A 15,486-nucleotide genomic window follows, 5' to 3' on the forward strand; every position below is an offset into this window, starting at 1 on the left:
CTTAAGCCAGATCGAAACGTTGCACGCCACGTGCCTGCGAATGTAGGGAATGGTCGTTATGCGACGCAGGAAGAGTGAACCGGTGTGAAAGGTAAAAACATTCCGTCAAGACTAAGGAAAAAAACACACACTTCCTGACGAGCATGCAAGCATCGTCATTAGCGGCACCCGTTTGGCCGAACCATCCAAGAACAAACAATCAACTGCACGGACTGTTGCAACTAAATCATCATAAATTCTAGCCCGCAATCGAAGCAACAGCCGCTCATGGCATACACACGAGGGTCTGAGGCACACGATGCGAGGCACAAAGTTGAAAATTTATAACAGTCAGTGTGAAGAAAGCGAGGAATGCTTTTCTTCGGATGTGAAAAGTTAAACACGTCTACACTTCCAGTGCCACTGCAATCCGTCGCGTTCAAGGGCCAGCTGGTGGATTAGGGTTTCACTTTAAGTAAAGGAAAACTAAGCAACGTTAAAGTAGCATAATAAGAAATCACCGTTAACTGCATAAAAAGGATAAGGAGTTGGGGGGAAATACGCGGAGAGAAGCAAAAATTATCGCTCAAACATAAACGAAGAATGAAAAAATATACAGCAACTAAGCGAAATAAGAAAAGACAAAGAAAATGGAAAGAAAAACGGCAACAGAGCGAATATAATGGTCTTCCGGGAAAATAAAAGGCTGACGATCATCCGGTCCCATTAGTGTGTCCTTCTTCTCCGTGGAAAAAACGGAACAGTCCTCCACACTGGCAAAAGCTGTTGGAAGCCTTCGACAGTGTGTTTTGTTGATATCCAGTGATAAGACCAAGCGTTACGTTCTGCTAGAAACGAAGCGATTGTGTGGAAGTGTTTTCGTACTCGTTCATGGCCTGTGTGATTTTTTTATTCTACTTCTTCATTGGTTCTTTGAGCACAGTTCACGGGCTGGAGCTAAAACAACAGCAAAAGAGTCCGATTTGCGGTTCCTTCTGGGTGGTTCTAGGTGGCTGTACCTGTTTTGTGTGGCTAGGTATGGGGTTTTTTCATGTGCGTTTGTATCGTCGAGTGTGAGTGCTTTCACAAAAGCCGTCTGTTGATAGGAAAATTACCCCGTGGCGCAATTAGTTGGGAAATTTGTTTTCTTCAGTGGGAAAACACAAAACACCTAACACGGAAAACAAACCTTAAAAAGCCCTCTAAGCATTCCACCTGGGAGAAGAAATTACGTTTCACAAAAGCGCCCAGAAACATCTACTAAAGTGTAACGAATGTGTGTAGTGCATCAGTGGAAAGTGCCAGAGCATCGAAAAGAAGTCTATTGTTTCCCATAAAGGAATACGAAAAACACCCAAACCTGGAACACTTGCCGAAGGAGGGGCGCAACCTGCCAAACAACAAAAAGGCAGCAAATATGGCCTGCTACATCTGCCATATTTTGCTGTTCTCTGGTTTCAGACAAGAAACTGCTTACGGTAAGAAAAACAAATATTTATCATTCCATTATTCATCACCCAGGACTCAGGGGGCTGGAAAGCAAAAGTTTCCGTTGCTTGTGTACATATACTAGGGCTTTCGAGAGAGCGAAGGAATGGGAAAGGAATTTTTCCAAATACTTCGGACCTTGGCAAAATGGTATGCTCTTCTCATGTGTCCACATCTGCGCGAGACGTTTGATTGATGTACGTTCGGCTGCCAGCTTCTTGATCGGTCAAAGCAATGAAATCAAACGAAAAAGAATCGAGTCAAAAGATAACAAAAACTAAGCTACGACTCGGAGACGCAATGGTTCGAAACAAACAATACCTTATTGACAGCACTGGTTTCAACATCTCCAAAGAACGACTCCTCCCGAAAGTTGGGTCAGAAAAAAGGAAAAAAAGAAGGGAGTTTGCGATTTTATGACTTTTACAGATACAACAACTACCTAGTGTGTTAAGTAGCAATGTTGTGTGGCATTTGAATAAAATTCCAAGCTAAGAAGATTTTTTCATCGTGACATTACATTTGATTTCGTTAGAAAATAATAACTTTAATGTAACATCACCACTAATCTTGATGACAAAAACATTCCCAATCAGCCAGGATTTCGTTGATGACAAGCGGCCAACATATGCCTAGGACACCTGATAGCTAAGAAACGTTGTGTCTGTTTTAGATTTGGAATTAAAACGTATCCTGTTACGTTCGAATAATTCGACCGAATAAATGAAACAAATTAAAAAACTTTAAAATTCGGAAATCTTCTATGCCAAATAGTAAACAGGAATAAAAGTATTTTATACTGTGGTAGCTTAAATCTTCTTGTAATTGACCATAAGCCACATCACTATCCGTTATCTGTAATACGGTCACAAAACTATTGTGAATAAAAATTCTTAATTCACAATAACAATTGTTTTAACAAGAAGATTTGTTGGGCTTGATATGATTTTCTTAAACAATCCATTAATCCCAAACTCCTCTCTCACAAAATTTGGAAAAAAACTTAAGAACAAATAAACGCTCTTGCTAAAAGCGTTTGTAATAAGACGACGTTTTGTAGATTTTTGGCAAGATTTTTATATTTCTACAACAGTTAGTGAGCTGTTTACTAACGAAGTGAGTGTTTCTTTTGTTATTTCCTTTCCTCAAACGTGCCAAGCTCGTCAACCTTTTCGATATTTGTGATGTGTTGCTCGACTTGGAATATGTGTTGCTCGAAAGATCTGTCAACCGACCCGTAATTGTGGATAACATGTTATCAATTTGCTACCGGCCTTTGGGTCGATTACAATTTGTCAATGTGCTCCTGCTTCCGAGCACGTAATGGGTAATCAGCCTCCATCCTGGACGTCTTCTTCTCTCTCGCACTCAGCTTTGAAAAGAATTCCCTCGCGGGAAATGCTTGAGATAGTGATTCCAATAACCTAATCAAAAGTCAACAGAGTTGCCTCAGTACGATCGGATGTTGCATCGGACTTCTCGATGATAAACATCCACCCACCGCCCAATCCTCGAAAAGCATCAAGCTTCACCAAACCCGGTGTCCAAGTTGTGCTAAGCTGTACATGGTCCTCTGGGATCAGGACGTGGATGGATCGAAATCTCCGAAGATGTGGCGGAGGATAAACCTTGCCTTTCGTAGAACCGTTGCCGTCGTTACTCTTAATCAACTTTTGTTTGCGTTTTCTCAGAGCGTCTTTGGTTCGTAATCGATGTGTATCATCGATCGTACGCCATCGAGTCGAGTCAATGTCGTCTCGGGTACGGCTAACATTGTCTAGAAGGGTTTACAATTCTTCATGCATGTCAGTGTGACATCAATCCCTTGGAATGCGTGTGTGGCGCACTGAAATGTACGAAATGACCTCAACCACAACCAGTAACGTTCAAAAATCGTATAAATGGTTTACTCAGTGATTGGTGGCCTTGTGGCTTTTGCTATATCCAAATGTTGCTTTTGCAGCATTGCGCTTCATCGAATGCAACTTATGCATTGCAGCACGAAGCCTCAGTGAAAAGTAAATTTAAAGACCATTATCGACCAATTTTCATTGGCATTTAATCGAAACGACGGGTGGGTGACGTGTGACGCTCCCGTGGCCTCCAGGACTCCTACGTGTCCGCTCCTTGGATGTCGCTACGACCGCTTGCGTTCGTATGCGCTTGTTCCCTCCGCTAGAACGATACTTCCCATGACAACAGATAGAAGTGGCAGTCTCACCATTGGACCCGGAAGAAGATGCATTTGCATCGTCAAACAATGGACCCATTGGGGAAAGGTGCTCTGATGCAGATGTTTTTCAAGGCGTACATGACCTTCCGGTAAGCGCATCTCTCTGCTCTCTTTCGACCGATTCTTCTTTTCGTCTGGGCTTCCAGTGTGCACGTAACGTTAAAATATTTGCATTTCAAATTAGCCGGCATTGTGTGTGCTAGTGTCAGTTGTGAGCTCCAAAGCCGTGGAAAGAGCGCAATGCAGAAAGCCCGGCTTCAACCGATTCAGCAAATGGAGCACCGCTTCGGTAGCTTATGCAAATTGCTGATACCTGTGTGCAGTACAGTTTCCACTGATGACTGATGTTTGTTTAGTTTGTTTGACCATATCTGAAATGTCACGAATTTTATTAAAGGTTCTGACGAATTTGTGTGTCCAAGTGTTTCATAATCGTTAATTATTTCAAAATGAGTTGTAGATGAAAGAGAAATTTTCAGTTTCAAAATCGATTATTTTTAAAATGCCAATATTTGCATTTGAGACCCGGCTTGAGAATACCACCACACTATGCAATGTTTACGCCAACGCAAGGCGGAGTTCCGGAGTTTTGAAGTATATTTAACTGAAATACTAAAACTGTCGTGTTTTTTTTAATTACTTTATTTTTTATTTTTTCATTCATTGATTCGACAGGCTGTGTAGCCCCCTCGAATTTTGGTACTCGGTTGATTACAATTACAGTATGGTTAATTACACGTTTCACGTCAGAGATAAGGAATTATAAATGGCTGCGGGAGTTGCGAAGACGGTTGACAAACCGAACACGTGTGATGCCCGGCTCGAAGAGATCACATACTGAGTTAAATTAGCGACACATAGTGATAAGCGGGGACAAACCTCCAAAACGTGTACGATGATCAGCTATATATGCTATTTGCCATCTTTTCTTATCCTCCCTAGAAACACCTCATGCCTCTGCAGAAAAACAGCATAGAGGTGAAACTCAGTCTGTGGAACAATCCATCCTTCTTTGAAGCACAAATTCTTCGGAAAATATCATTATTATCGGTAGATTTTTTTAAGTTTGGTTTCCTCCTTCCGTTCGTGCTCACCTAATTTATTTAATGTTTCTCACCGGAAAACTTCATCGAAACACGTCATCCCAGAATGGACCAGAAGTTGAGCGTGTCGGGCACGGGTTTGAGTTTAGCTTTATTATGAACGCTAGAAAGTTCTTTTTTTTATCTCTCTTTCTTTCCTAACATTTGCCGTACGATTGCACAGAAGACATTTCGCCTATTTCACCGACAAGTGGATCATAAAATTTCCATAACGATGTCCCTAAGAACATTTATCATAAGAATTTCCACCCCCGTCAACAAAACTTTGGAAAAACGCTCCCGAATACCTCGCACGACTCGTTTCTAGACATTTCGTGACTCATCTCGTTGGACGAAATCAAATGTCGATAAATCATTCGGTTAAGATATCGGCCACGGCAGATCTCGCATCACGTTCATTAATTCGGTTTACGTTTGTCAGTCTGGCGCCATCTTGGACGAAAAATTCATGAGATCAGCGATCCGTTGAACCCCACACGATAGCATCGCACGTATCCACAACACATGGCAGTCAAACAGGAAAAAGAAAAGGCACCGAATATCTCTCGCCATAAATCAAAGCATTCACAACACATAAATGCGACCCTTATAGTGGTGGTTGTAAAGACCATAAAGAGAATGGAAGCGAAAATTAAAATAATTCACGCTTAACCGAGATCAATCTTAAACTTCATTTAAGCTGAAATTGTTTTTCGCGTAGGAATATAATTGCTATGGAAACCCATATCAAATTATTGCTATGAATGAATCATTAATTCATAAAAATTATTACAGTTGCATTACATTTTTCTTAAATCATATGTTCAACTAGCTGGAATTCAATTGAATTATTCGAAATGAATATTAAAAAAAAACGAACAAAATAAAAGTATAAATGGGCGAGAGCTTTTTTCCTTCTTCCAAAACTGTTGTAACTTCCCATTTTAGTCCGAGGAAATGTTTTTCAATCGTTAATCTCTCTACTTTATTCTCAAAAGTTGTAAAGTATGACCAAAACTAAATTGAACCAAGGAAAGCGCGCTACTGTAGCGCCTCTAGCGGCGTCAGCCAGAAACTAATATTTTTAGTAGTATTAGTAAATAGTAACAATGAAGTTGTGAAAGTTTCAGACCTGTACTATTTTTTTTCGCGAAATGCCAAATAATGGAAATTGATCGACCGAAAATAGCTCCGCACAAATCACTGGAGCGCCGGTGGACAGATTGACAAGGCCGGGAATCCATAATAAAAGCAAAGAAAAATTAAAAGTATTTTTCTTTTGCACAGTTATACATAAGGTTAGTTTTAAAAATAGGTTTTTACTATTTACATGTTCCCTGTTCCTATAAATTCACATGAAGTATTTTGCTGATTTTTCGACCTGCCATTATTCCAAGGTGGTCTTGGAGTGGTACTGGACCAATAATATCCACTTGGTACCAAAACCAAATTTCCCAGAGTTTCACCCCATCGAAAAACTCTGGGCAATCACAAAACTTCAGTTTAGACGAAGTGTTGGAACAGTTAGAGATGTTCTTGGCAAGAAGAAGTGAACGGACGTTGCGAAAACGGTGTCCCTTTCCACGATACGAGCGCTAATGCAGGAACCAAAACACAAAATACGTGAATTTATAAGAACAGTGAACACTTGAATACTAAAAACCTATTTTTATAACAATCGTTATGCATAATTGTACAAAAGAAAAATACTTGTCATTTTTATTGTTTTTTTTTTATGGGTTCCCGGCTTATTCAATTTGCTCAATTGCCTTGGTTTTCCAGTGATTTGTGCGGAGCTATTTTTGGTCGATCAATTTCCATTATACGGCATTTAGCGAAAAAAATTAGTACAGGTCTGAAACTTTCACAACTTCATTGTTATTGTTTACTAATACTACTAAAAATATTAGTTTCGGGCTGACGCCACTAGAGGCGCCACAGTAGCGCGCTTTCTTTGGTTCAATTTAGTTATGGTCATACTTTACGTCAACAAGAACCACTTGCAATATAAGAGTTTCTTCCACCACTATTTTTGTTCCATTAATGCCGTGTCCTTTCATTCTTTATAGAAGCTAATTTATTTGTTGCTGGTTAAAAACAAACTATTGTCAAGAGTACGCTTCAATGCAAATCTATGTCAATGACGCAAAAGCTTATTTGCAAGCGCTTCGAGGTTCGATGACGTTTAAAGTGCGTCTTACGGTTTTCGTTACCCATCGAGCGCTTCCCGCCGATATTCTTCGCTACTTCCCCAGCTCCTTTGAATTATGTCTTGTGTGACTGACCCCCGGGGAAAAACTAACCCATATTTTGGAAGCACGGAGAAGTTCATCAATAGAAAAACTTGTACGTTTGCTTTTCCATCAACCGGGAAAGGGTGGCTGATAAATATTCATACCAAAGCTCTGTTGAAACTTTATCAGCTGAAAAAACAGAAATCAACGCCGTTCAAATCCTAGCCTTGAAAATTGTTGCTTCGACCTCGTTTGAAATGCTGCTTGCCTCATGCTTCCGGAGGTTTTCCCTCGAAGAAATGAAACACATGAAACGCTCCCATTTTGCTTCCGAAGACTTGGCCGAGTAAAGAAAATGAATGCAATCTCGTACGGAATTGTTCCTCCCTGTTCGCAAAAATGGATCGACATGGCATAGCGGCAAGCTTGCTGCTACTCACTTGCACTGTCGGAAAATTCATTGCCTTCCACCCCTTCTCTTTGATGTGGCCAGGATGTGGATAAACTTCGCGGCGAGTCGTTTGATGCCATTGTCCTCGCTCGTAACCCTCAGACGTATGGTTTCGCCGTAGAATAGATTTTTTCTAACAGCTGAAAACAGTTTCCCTATCTCCATCCAACAACGTCTCGCAAAGAGTCGGAGGCAGTCTATTTGTTCTGCTTTTCTGAGTGCGGGGTTAATGGCAACGAGAGAGAAAAAATCCTCGGCCCAACTTGCAAACAAAAGTCACTATCTGTAATCTGATAAATTTATCGGTTTTCTTTAGTTGACGTGCGCTGCGATGTCTATTGGAATAGAAGAGAACAACAATAGGAATGGGGCACAACGGAAACCCTACATTAGTTGCTTTTTGCCATACGGTAGCAGTACGTAATATTGTCGTTTGTTTGATTAGATCTTCTACTTCGATTCGCACACATACTTGACATGGATATTTGCGATTCATATCGCTTTATTCTGTGCGCTCGTAGCGTAGTTCTCAAAGCCATTATCCCGTTCGCGACATGATGATACCTACACCGTACTACACTTTACCGAATCCCATACCCAACGGCGCACTGATGTTGATAATCGTCGGATAGGCTCGTTTGGGAAACTCCGCCGTTGGTGCGTATTAACGATTTAATTTATCGACGGAAAAAAATCTCTCATTTTCCCGTACGGTTGTGGCAGTTTATTTTTCCACATTTCAACCGTCCATCGGGTGTACGCTTCGAACATAATCAAATTTGTGATTGCACGTAGGGCGAGGGAAACCAGGGATTTTCCGGAAAACGATACAATTTTGCGTTTGATTAACTGCACCGATAGACCACAAACATTGTGTATTCATCCGAGGGATGGTCAAAGCGGAGTAGGGTTCGAACTACCCTTACTTCGTCCAGTGGCAATTTTATGTCGTCACCAAGGGGACGACCATGCCATGGACGCGGAACAGATTGACCGCTAGCAAGGATCGTTACGGGGAAAATATAACTACATTTAATCACAGCTCCATTTATGGCTTCTGGTGGCTTCAATTTGTCTCATTTAGCCGCTTATCTTGCCTCATCTACTCTATATGTCGGGATTCGATTGCCATTGACACGGGCCTTGCGGGCTAGGAAACTGAGATACAGAGGTCGATAATGTTACATAAATTTGTTTCAAATGGTTATGTTCTTCAAATTTTACAATTTCATGATACAAGTACTATTTTCTGCACTAACATCACCACATATCAAATCATCACGAATTCCCAATGAGATGCTCACCATGTTTTTTTATTTTATTTTCATTTCTGAAGCTATTTTTATGGGCATTTACTTAAAATATACAGCAATACGGCCAGGCCGTTCTTTCTGAAAAAATAAAATAAAAAAACTTAAAATATACATTAGGATTCAACAAAACTCTTAAAGTAATAGTTACATTTTATTTCATTTACTTGTTTCTCATGGCAAACAACATTTTTCTTTGGCTTTATCTGACTTTTTCTCACTTCAATCTTAAATTTTCACATTTTCCCCTCATCTGTACAGTTTAAAGAGGCATGAAAATTTTTAACATGTTGAACAAACAGGGTTTTCATCAATCCAAACATATCTATCGGTGTAAGGCATTTGGCTGTATCGAACAGTAGCATATAGACACAACAAATTCACCGGAAGCAACAAAAAGTCAAATAGATTTCTCCTAAGCCCGGCCGGCTATGCCAAACCATCTGCTTGCCTATTATGATCCCTTTCCTCCTGGTTCTCATCGTTTGGCAATCCCTTTCTTTATTGAATTTCACTGCGGTTGCAGTATAGCCTCGAGGATCTCGTAAAGCCCTTGCGTTCTTTGAAACGAAAGAGAACTACATCTACGCATCTACGCCGGCCAACTACTGCAATGTCGAAACAAATTGTCGCCCTTGACTGTACTGACCGCAAAACGATTGCACCACCGACGAAAACCACCATCTGGAGTCCTTTCGTCCTTTCCGATCCTTGAGGGTAGGTTCCTTTCACTCCATTATGCTGTCGATTGGCCGTGTTCCGGTTCAGGAATCGATTGTTCGGTTTTATTTTTAGATGATAGTTTCAACATCTGTTGCGACAAATGTTAAACGGGTTAAGCTTGTTACGGGAAGTGTACTGTGAGTCGTTTGGTCGCTGTCCTTACTTGCTTCCTGGAAGTCCTGACGGTACTCTTTCTTCATGGCGACTCATTCATTGACGGCTCATCACTTCGCTGCTTCTCACGCAACGTTCATCGAAACACACTTTATGGATACTCTTACGCCAGAAAAAATGTTAAGAGGAGTTGATTTTTTAAATCACTCTTATCCAAGAAACATTCCTCAAAGTTCTCAAAAGCCGATAACTTACTTTTAAAGTAATCACGACCACGAGAACGGTTAACTTTTAAATTAAAGACAAATCACGTTTGGGTTGACGTGAAAAACAAAAGTTGAAACTTGAAACACTTCTCACCTGACTGCTTTCAAAAGCGCTACCGCATCAACATTTTGTTCGCCCCAAACCCCAGACTTTAGCGACGGAAAAATGAAACTCTATATAAAACGGTTAACCGTTTTAATTTCGTAATCAGAAACTACTGGAAACCCTAAGCCAGTGGTTAACAGCAGCAAAAAAAATCATGAAAGTGTCAACATCAAAGGAAAAGCTCCTCTGCGCCGTGATGAGTGACAATGGAGAAAAGGAAATTCTGTGTTTCGGTTTGGCAGATTTTTCGGCTGGGTTTCTTCACAAGTCGTCACCCAACTTGGGTGCGCTCTGAAAGGACTTCTTAGGCGGTAGGATTTACGATGTGGCGTAACGAATTCGTGTTGCAATGTAGCACACTTTTCGATTTAATTTAAATTTTGTTCCTCAAACCGAACCGATGTTTCTCCTCTGAAGCTAGGTCGCTCTGATGACATTGTTACTGTGACTACACGGCTTTATATTATGTTATTTTAGTATGAAATGTTTCTCTTTATGAACGATGCTGTTTTAAAACTGAAACTGGTAAATGGCTAACCAAAAATAAAATGCTTAAGTTATTGATCACGTACTGCAAGTAAAATGCCCACATATATTAAACTTGAACTATGATGATAAATTTGAAGAATAAATTGGATCATATTACATTTGGAGAAGAAAACAAATTGGATGTTTGAAGGCCCATCAAGCTTTCTTTTACTTGAGGAATTCCTAATTGGGGATGAAATGAAATGAAATCAATCTTTCACAATCATTCATCATTCATTAAATAATATTAAAAATAATTAAAGTGAAAAAGTAATTTTTCTTTCCACTTTAGCTTAATTAAACATACCTCATTTGAAGCGACAAGGTTGGCACTCAACAAATCGTATCGTAAAATGTGAATTTAAAAACTATCAATTCCATTGAATAAAGCAAAGGTAAACACAGCACATACCTAGTCATTATTTTCCAATGACTGTTTCCTCACTGGGTAAATAGATGAAGTTTCCGTATTGATTGTCATTTATTGCATGTTCCTCATGGAAAAACCACAGTTTTTTCTCTCTCTGCGTAGCTGTGTGTGATAAAAAATTATACACCATCATAATCTTCTCCATCGCCAAGCACCACAACTGCAGTTTCCTTCTTATGGCTGCATTGTTATGTCTACTAGAGACCGCGAGTACCCGTCTCCCATCCTGTCACTGCTTTATCTCGTCCGAAGTGCTCTAAAGCCTCCTTAACTGCACTCATTTACTCTCCCCCTCTTGACTTTTGTACTTGCCTTCCTTCTTCACCTTTCAGCTCATCGTTCCTTCGGGCCGGCTTCCGTTCCGACTCAAACAAACATGCCAACGTGCCATAACGCCATCGGTTACCCTCCATCTAACCCTCTTGCGTGCGGGTGGCCAGAACGGAAAACGGACTCAAAACCGAAGGGAGCGAGTTTTATGACGTAGTTTCATGCGATCCCCTATTCCACCCCGTCTTCGACCCGACGTTTGAAGAAGAAAACTAGAGTAGTTGGGGATGTGTGTAACGTATTTGAGCAACCAAAGCGCGAGGGTTGATCGGGGGGTGCGTTGCGCGTTGGAAGGCATTTGGACAACTCCACTCGCCAACCGATATCTGATGTCGCACATACGCACGCAATAAGGGACCTGCCATCGCTCTTTCGTCAGTGCAGTCCATTATGGAGGAATGATTGATTTTTAACAAGATTATTACAATTAACTGAGAAGCATTTCCCCGAAATTCGTCACGTCTCGATGCTTCCGACCATGATTTATTTTCTATTCGTTTATCGACCGTTTAACGTCCGCATATGTATTACTTTACCACTTCGCGACTACTCTTTTTAAAATGGTTTCTAAATTAGAGTGTTTTTGTAGAGAAAAAGAATGAGTTTGGTTATTTATGGTTTGGTTATGAACAAATTACAACTTTCTCAAATTACTTTTTGACAATAGTTTTGAGGAAAATACTTTTTATGTTTTCTCCCACACCTATTTACAATCTATCTTTTGTTTCTAGTAAATGAAACACTCGTCACACCCCATTAGTAGGGAATTTATTTTTATTTTCAAAATGATCGCTCAACATGGTTCACCCACATCCAAAATTGACGCCATCCTTCAAGCCGCTTGGATTTTATTAATAGCAGCGGATGGATGTTATGACATGTTGATTTATAGTCTGACCATTTTCTCCGGCGGACTGTAACGCTCGTGATTGATGCGGACCCGCCGCAGGTAGCAAACTGCAAGGAACTCAAAATAAGCCATTCCATTTGAATGGTTGGAAAGCGCGTAGCTATCTAGGTTCCACCATCGTTGGCTACATTTTGCTCAATTTTTGAAGTCAAGCGATGCGCAATTTGAATACCTTTGCTCATTTGCATACGGCAAACGGACATGGGCCACCGGAAACGCAAAAAAAATGGATGCAAAGCAAATTACAAGATGGATGTTGTTGTTCAAAAAGTATAAAACTGCTCTTATCACCATTGCCAGTCTTTCTGGAAACGCTCACGACATGGAAAAAACTGAAAACCTTCCTGCAAACGCAATCATAAGCATTCTAAGGGCTTATAAACTAATAAGTACATTGTCAACGTCGGCCGACGCTAACAGAAGCTGGTTGACGTTTTTCCAATCAAGTCCTCGGAAAACATTTTCACAAGGTCATATTTTCAAAGTCACTACAAAGCTCATTTCACCCTTGAACAACATGCTTATCCTGCTGATGAGAGAATATAGGATGGTATGCTTCATGAAAAATGTGTGTGCCAACAGTCTTTATTTTCGTTTTGCTTGCTCTTCTTATGTTCATGTTCCTTCACTTGGTCTTTTTCGATTTCTGAACGGGTATTGACGCCACCGCCATTGCAAAACATCTGCCCAAGTGCTGGCAATAAACAATGGGAGCCACTCAAAATAACAAGTTCAAACTAATGAATCATTAATCCGTCATATCACTCATACATATAAATTGATTCATTATTTATGCCATTAAAATTAATGAAACTGTCAGCGGAGTCCATCGCGAGCTCCATTTGAGAGGAGTTCGCTTTTTCTCCGGACCTTTCCATTGGCTTTGGTTAGGAAATGGTGGGAGGGATTTGTGAAACTGGAAATCATAAACCTATTGACGAGTGGTGAAATCTAGCACGCGATTAAATCTGAACACTGTCAACAGTTAAAATATTTAAAGCATTCGTGCGTAGTTAAGCAGTCAAAGCTTACGGAATTTTTCCGCAAAATCATTCCTTCTCGGGAGTGGAAAGAGAGAAAGAGGTCTCGACGCGTATCATCGCATGAAGCATTTCATAACCGATTGTTCCCAGAATTTTTTCACGGAGTAAAAGGTCTACCTTATTGTTCTCTCGTTATATTTTTTCCTTTGCTCCTTTCTCGAGAAAAGCTCGAGTCCATGCATTTCTTCCAAGGCGTGAAGCTTTTAGGAAACATTGATGGTTAAGGCTGTCCATGTTCCAATGAAAACAATATTAATTGGAAAACAATCCACTGGATCGATATAAAAAGTCATCCTTATCGGACATGTTTTGGGTTTACAACACCTTCCAGAGGCAGTTATTTTTCCACTAAAATACCCAATTTTCCTCACTTCCTCTCACTTGTATCCCAAACCTCAGACCTAGAGTTTTGCAGGTTTGATTGAATCGGAAAGTTGTGTTTTTTCCATCTTAAGCCTTAAAGTATTGACGACAATGTGACATACATTCTGCTGCTTGTGGCAAGATTACAGGCTCGCACGCTAGCACTTCGGCTCCCGTTCGTTCAACACAATGTTATCTTTCCTAATTTATTTATGGTTTTGATCATTAATTTATATTAGAACCCTACGGCAAACCAGCTCACGTGCTCGACGGACCCGGATACAGCTTCTGTCACCAGAGCCATTTCCTTTTACTTTCTACCGCCTATTGGAAAGCATCCTTCTTCAGGAAAGTGACAAAGTGATGAGTTAATGAAGAAGGAAAGGCGCGTTTTCGTTTTCTCTCGTCTGAGGACGAAAAGCAGGACTTCCCGTGTATGTTATGTGCTACGATACCGACGGAGCTGAGGGATTGTTTGCAGCACATCTACTGAAAGTGTTCTTTTAAGATGATGAGTGTAAGAAACTACCTTTCATTTTTCTTTTTATCACAGTACTCCTGAATAATATCATCAAGGCGCATGGTGTGTGCTTTTATCTGCGTATCTGCGCAGAAATCTTCTAATGGGCGCTGCATGGTGTGTCACGGGTTTATTAGTTAAGAGTTATAAGATAGTTAAGAAGAAGAAGAAACGTGGAACGAAATATGGTTTCATCAAGATAGAGTAATTGTTAAAATTATCACTAAGTAATTGTAATGTTTAAGCACTACACTTAAATCTCGTTTGAGTGATGTTTAAGTATTGCACTTAAAAACTTGACCAATAGACACCGTCGCTTTTGAATCTTTTAACGTATCATTTTAAAGCCCTCCTGATGTTGTTGAAGATTTGATTTATCACTGTTTATGAATAAGACCATCTTTATTTTATATTTCAAACTCTGTATTGCAAACACATAAAATACAAGCAAGTATACGCTGTTCAGGGGACCAAAAAAAACAGCGGACCATAAAAATGGACAAAATCGTTGCTCTTGTTTTACAAACCAATGATATTATAAAAATGTCTTCAGTCTTTTCGTTGTACAATAAACATTCGACTAAATGTGGAGTTTTCACTTCTAGTTAACTAAATACGAACTCGTACACGATTCCACTTAAAATAACTCACTATGGTTTTGGTGCATAATTATCAAATTCGATCTTTCAGCCTAAAAACCCATCATAAACATAAAAATTATGCATAAAGTTTGAACTCCATTAGTGCTATCTCAGAATGTTTCTAAATAAACTTTGTCTTAAGAAGTGAAACCATGACTGATGCTCAAGCGTAAACATAATCCTTCTTTGTTTCCGCTTCTTAACCGAGCAATCAAATTAAACAAAACCCTAATTGTATATGCCCGGAGTATTCCTTTAAGATACTTTTGCGGTAAATAAATACATAAAATTAGCAAACAAGTGCCGGCCACAATCATTTGTTGATGTTTTAGATGACATTTTATAGTAAATGAAACAAACAGTTTCTGAATGGCATGGCAAGAACGGTTTCCGAACAAACAAGTTGCAGTAAATATCATCAGCGGTGAGTTTCGAAAATAAAAAAACTTTTCACCAGGACTTCACTACCAATTTATCATCACTTGCCAAGTCGTGTCCACAAACGAAATAGATACTTATACTTTTTGAAAATCCACCGCCGTTATCGTGAACGATCCCACTAGCTACATTTCGCATATAAACGTTATGCGACCAGCTGCTGCCGGATGTTTAGGCCACCTTTCCCGATAACGAACAAAGGCCTCGTTTTCCGGTGAGCGGAGGGAAATCATGTTCAGTGGTCTCTTGGGGACGCTGCCACTGTAATAATGTTCCAATTTTCTCGGACAATAAAAA

General features: G+C 40.0%; 1 pseudogene; it reads left to right on the forward strand.

Moving 5' to 3' along the window:
• Nucleotides 1-1,396: 1,396 nt before the first annotated feature.
• The window catches only part of LOC131268266 (uncharacterized), a 52,259-nt pseudogene continuing 38,169 nt past the window's right edge, over nt 1,397-15,486 (forward strand).

The sequence above is a fragment of the Anopheles coustani genome, chromosome 3, assembly GCF_943734705.1.
Source record: "Anopheles coustani chromosome 3, idAnoCousDA_361_x.2, whole genome shotgun sequence".
Taxonomy (NCBI): Eukaryota; Metazoa; Arthropoda; class Insecta; order Diptera; family Culicidae; genus Anopheles; species Anopheles coustani.